Source organism: Misgurnus anguillicaudatus, chromosome 23 (genome assembly GCF_027580225.2).
Source record: "Misgurnus anguillicaudatus chromosome 23, ASM2758022v2, whole genome shotgun sequence".
In the NCBI taxonomy this organism is placed as follows: domain Eukaryota; kingdom Metazoa; phylum Chordata; class Actinopteri; order Cypriniformes; family Cobitidae; genus Misgurnus; species Misgurnus anguillicaudatus.
In genome coordinates this window covers 31,430,474-31,436,633 of record NC_073359.2, presented here as the reverse complement: position 1 = coordinate 31,436,633, position 6,160 = coordinate 31,430,474, and the positions used below count along the sequence as shown (strand labels likewise).

The 6,160-nt window shown below is 32.4% G+C and overlaps 1 long non-coding RNA gene across 1 annotated transcript; it reads right to left on the bottom strand.

The window, feature by feature from the left end:
* Positions 1-218: 218 nt before the first annotated feature.
* Positions 219-1,618, bottom strand: LOC141359462 (uncharacterized). Its single transcript, XR_012365916.1, has 3 exons — positions 1,499-1,618; positions 1,333-1,400; positions 219-490 (listed from the first exon to the last, which is right to left on the bottom strand). It is a non-coding gene; the product is annotated as an uncharacterized lncRNA (long non-coding RNA).
* Between the last annotated feature and the right edge of the window lie 4,542 nt (positions 1,619-6,160).

The following is a 6,160-nucleotide window of genomic DNA, read 5'->3' as shown; positions in this document are numbered from 1 at the left end:
GCTTGTTTATAACAGTAACAACATAAACAAGCGGCTGTTGTGGTATGTATATATATATATATATATATATATATATATATATATATATATATATATATATATATATATATATATATATATATATATATATATATATATATATATATATATATTCACAACACGCTGTACAAAGATTAAAAGTGCTATCTATTAAAAATAGATAGGTATGTATTGATTTGTCCAAGCTGAGGTAAGAACAACGTAAAATATTGAAAAACACTGATGTTTTCCTTTAAGAGTCCTTCAAGAATGTACGCATGTTTGTATGTATGCATGTATGTCCTTTAAACCCACTATGACCCTTTATATTTTATATTTATATTTTAATAATTTTTTTAAATAATCTTTTACAGTTTGGTTTAGTTTTACAATATCTTTTTGATGTTTCAGCTGAGTTTGATCATCGTCCCTTGACTCTTGCATACACCACGTTATCCTCCACTGAAGCTCTCTGTACACAACACATAAAATTACACAACATTTAATGACAATAGCTGTTCAAATTATTATACATTAATATTCAAAGTAAAAATGTTATGTACATGAAATGAAAAGACAGCGGGTCTTATTCACTAAGCATGCCTACGCATGTGCTTGAGATGTGCGTAAAGACGTTATCATAAACAAATCATGATTCAACAAAAAAGCACATTAAAATTTCTTCTAAATGTGCAAAAAAAAAAACTTTAAAAAAATACTAGGCTGTATACTTATAGGTGCGGTTTCTCGGCTTATCCTAGTCCCAGACTAAAATACAGGTTTGAGCTGCTTTAATTTAGAAACTGTCTTGACTAATTTTAACATATATTGGTGACATTTTGTTTGTCTTAAGATGCACACATGTAGTGTTTTTTGCAAGGTATGTTTGTAAAAACTTCTTAAATTACCTAATATAAATAAGGCCTAGATCTGGATTAACCTAAACCTTGTCTGGGAAAATACTTTATTAATATATAAAATGTACATTATTTTATTTTATATTATTAACATTTTGTGTAATATATATTATATACATTATCTATATTAATATTATATACAGTATATTATACATTATTATATAGCCTACTTATTTTTCTACACATCATGCACGCAAAAACAAGCCGAACGCTGACGTGAAATGGAACCGGGTGCTCACCAAAAGGGCTAAGGTGAAACCCCCCCTTAACCACTTCTTTGAGCTCTTTGAGCTTCTTCAAAAGTCACATACGCTATCAGCTGTTGTGTTTGTGTATGTAATAGTAATAAATCTGACACATTTCAGGCAATTCTATAAAAGATAAAGATTGAACTTACTTGTTTATATGTTTGTCTTTTATGGAAAGTTGTTTCTGCGTAAGTGATTTCCTCTTCACCGCTCTGAACTGTTACAACAACACAGACACAAACAAAAACTTTCATCTTGACCTGTTAACAAAAAGTAATGTTTGATATTTATATATTAGTGCTAGTTAACATTTACCCTGTTGCTGTGTGTTTCTGTGTTTTTTGCAGATGCAGACGATCAGAACTGAAGCTACAATCATCAGACATCCAACAACAGCACAACAGATCACAACTATATGAAGGAAGGTGAGACCTGCAATCAATAATAAAAGACATTACTGTAACTGAATCTGATGTCAGATCAGTCAATATCGTTACAGAATAATCACAGCTGTTGCACCTGGACACGTCTGACAGAGATGAGTGATGTTAAAATGTTGAGTTTGGTTTGTGATGGTATTGTTGAGTACACATCTGTATGTGTTTGTATCCTGATATTCAACCTCCAGAGATAGAGAGAGTCTGATGTTGAGATCAGACACACTGATGATGGACAATAAACTGTTTCCTTTATACCAGGACAGACTCACATCTCTCACATTCATCACTGAACACAATAAAACACAGTTTGAACATTTTGAAGAGTTTTGTGTGGTGATGACAGGAACGGGCATACGAGCTGAAACATGAGAGAATAAACAGAAATAAAAATCAAAGCAAATATTATCAAAATATTAGTCAAGAGGTCCGATCTATTGACACTGTTTAATGTCTTCAGTCATAATGGATTAATAAAGAAACACATTTAAAAGCAAAATACATAAAAATAAGGTGCATAAAATATTTATATATTTAATCCTAACCTATATAAATTATTTTACATTGCTAAGATAAATATGACAGTTAATGTATCAACAGTAAATCTTTACTCACCATAGACAGTAACACTGAATCTGTATGAGGTCTTCTGTTTGCCACTGATGGTTATTTTATAAAGTCCAGTGTGTTGAGTTGTGATGTTGGTGATGTTGAGATCTCCAGTCTGATGATTCACCTGCAGTCTGTCTTTGAATCTCTCATCAAGAACATCATCATTTATTGAGATCTTATTAGCCTCTTTATAGATTTGAGCTATAAGAGTTGCTTGCGGTCCAAATCTCCACAGTATCAGATCATCTCTCTGTAGTTTAATCTTAGTGTATAGAGTAAGAGAATCTCCCTCCATCACTGACACTGACTTCACTTCATCACCAAACACATCTACAGACACAAACACATTCACACAGATTAAATATCTACAGTCAGTTTAAATTGGTCTAATATAACACCGTTTCAGCATCTATGACTGCATTCTTGGGGTATAAATATTTTAATAACTCACCTGTCAGACAGCAGAAACACAAAGAGAGATAACGAAACATGAGAAACATTTTCTTCATCAAGTGTTGTCGTCTGCAGTGAATTAGATGAAGACGACTCTGTGAGCTCTATCTTACTCTTCATGTGCTTCATACTTCCAGTTTCACGCCTCTCTGTGTTTTTTCTCTCTGACGTTTCCACTGAACTTGAGTGAAATCATTAATGTCATGCATTCTGACTTATTAACACATTTAAAGAGTTGGATTCCTCATGCTAAACATTGGCAAAGGTTTAAAAAAAAGCAGTTGTACGTGTGAGAGAGCATTTCTGAGCCAAACACACTTGTCCTCTTCTTCCTGAATCTGTTTTGTAATTGACATGAGTACTGAAAAGAGTTGTTAGTTTTTGTTAAGTGTCAACGGGAGCCTGCCCTGCTACAAAAAACAATAGACACGTCACAGAAATTTTTGTGGATTTAATGGTTTTAATGGGAATTTTATTGGTTGTAATGGAAACTATAATGCATAATTGTTGGTGGGGGAATTATGTCCAAAAACACACTACATAAAGGGAATTCTGTAAATAGTAAAAGCTAATGGTTCCTATTGCTATTTTTATGCAAACCATTAGAATTTATGTGACTGTTTCTATTTTTTTTTCAGTGGGTCCTTCAGAGGGAGCATATATATGCTGCATACGTCAAAAAGACTGTCTTATTTTAGAACAATAACAATTAGTAAACAAAAACTTTACTATACTTAGTAAATCATAAATTGCTACTTATGACTTATGAATGCTCAGTTAACTGAAATGCTCAGTTAACATTTAAAAAAAAACAATTTTAAGACAACAACGAACAGATAACACAATCAAATATACTTTACACAGAATTAAGTATATTAAAAGTTTTTTGAGCTTTTAAAGGCTTTGTCATACTGTCAGAAGTTTTGAAAAGGGACTTAATGTCTGTGGCAAACATTCTAAAATTAGGATTAGAATGAATGGATCTGGCTTTATGAATATGAAATTTTCCTAGAAGAGAAACCAAAATAGTGTTATCAAGATTAATTTCCTTAGAATAAAAATCTGAAAGAAAAAAGGCTCTGAAAATTCAATAATTTTTTTACAGCATAGATAAACCAAAAAAGTAACATCTGGCCAAAAGGATTTTGAGAGTGGACAATGAAAAAAAACAGTGAATCCTGACTCTACTGACTGATCCACACTCCGGAACAGAAGATGGCGGTAATACACCAATAAGATTGATGCTAACACATTTTTAAAAGAAGAAGAAGAAGAAGACAATGAGTATTTGGTGGGACACATACTTTTTTAGAGCGTTTTATCTCAAGAGGATAAATATGTTTTAATTACATAACATCGGTTAATGAAAACACCGTCATCTCGCAATAGTTTTTAATCGACATTTTGAACAGTATAACATTTTGCGCAAATTTGTGAATGAAATGGAAACCCTAAACTTAAACAGTAAAATTATTTAATAACTTTATCGTTTTTACCTCAAACACCTACAGCAAAATGAAGACGACATCTTTAGTTTTCATCATCTCTTTATTCATCAACGGTGAGTTAATTTATCAACATTTCTGCAACGCTTTCGTTTTCTACAAACCGGAAGTGCGTGAGATGTTTATATTACTTATTTATATGAATGGGGTTGGATTCGTGAACAGACTTTATGATACAGATTAAGATATTTATGAAAATACTTTTCCACATTTTTCGGTCATCTCATTGCAGATTAATACACATATAACTTGACTTCATATTTAGCGTAGACTACAGCAAAATATCAGTGATCTTAATTTTATCTTTATACTGCCAGTGTTATATATGTGAGTTTAATCTCTGACTCTTTCTGTTTGTATCTACAGGTGTTGTGACAGATGAGTCAGTGTCAGTGTATGAGGGAGATTCTGTTACTCTATACACTGATATTACTGAAATACAGAGAGATGATCTGATAGACTGGAGGTTTGGAGATCAACAGGATCTCATAGCTAGAATGTACGGGAAGGCCAATGCGTTCTCAGTAAATGATGATGTTCTTGATGGGAGATTCAGAGACAGACTGCAGGTGAATAATAAGACTGGAGATCTCACCATAACAAACATCACAACTCAACACACTGGAAATTTTACACTAGATATCATCATCAGAGGGAAGATCACAACAAAGAAATTCAACATTAGTGAGTATCTCAAGCTTTAATTTAATAGTTATCCATATCATTATTCAGCACTATAAATAAAAACTGTCCTGTTACTCGCATATTCTTTATGACAAACTAAAATTTTTTATATTATTTTAGCTTGTGTTTATATTTCTTTAGAAAATACATTTTACAAAACTGAAAAGATCAAAACCCTCACATTTCTCCAGTATTCATTATAATTTAAACAAGACTTCATTAATCTCTCATATCAGATATGTTACTGTGGGTCATAGACCTGCATCCCAATTCACTGACTTGTACTAGCCCTAAAAGTATAGACTGATTTTGATATTATGGGGAAGTATAGTGTGCGCTGAAAGAGTTAGGGGGTTACATACCAAATCTCATTCTGAATATTATAAAGTACTAATAGTTATAAACATATTTTACATACTAGTATGTTATAAGGAAGTGTGAATGTATTTTTTACTTTTATTTTTGTTTTAATTATTTTGTTTACAAAATTAACAATGAATATAAAAGCAGTATTAATAGGGAGGGAGGACAGAAATTATACATTAATTAAACTTTAAAATACATACTACACAACATACACACATGTATACTTAGGCATACATAACAGTACAGTAATGTATCTGTATTTGTACATCTTCAGTTTATCTGATCACAGGAGAGATCATTTTTACACCTGTTATTAACACTCAGCAGATGAATACAACAATAATAATGAAGTAAGCAAAATGCTGCTGTTTCTTTCAAATATACTTTGGTTGTAGGACATCTAACATTACTGCCCTTCACATGGGCTGTGTCCAAAAACTTAGGCAGCTGACTTGCTTAAATACCTTGGAATTATTATCGATGACAAACTCACCTTTGAGCCAAAGGTAGACGCTGTCTGTATAAAATCACATCAACGTATGTTTTTTTTTACCGTAAACTTCGGAATTTTAATGTTGATAATACTTTTATGAGGATGTTTAACTGTTTTTTTATTGAATCCATTATTTAATTTGCTCTTGTGAGTTGGTTCGGGTCCCTTTCACTTAAAAACAAGAACAGGCTTCAAAACATAAGCCGTTTCTCAATATGCGTTCTTGTCTGTACTTGCGTTCTTGTGGACTTGTGAAACGTCATCAGTCACAGACCAAGTACTGTTCCAATTCAAAGTTCGCATCAAGCCCAAGTTCACATAAAATCCCCGGATGTGTTCTTGATCCGCCCATTTTATCGAGGATGCTTCAGAGGAGACTTGTGTGGACTTATGACAGCGAAGTTTCCCAGAATGCATTTCGCGTCAG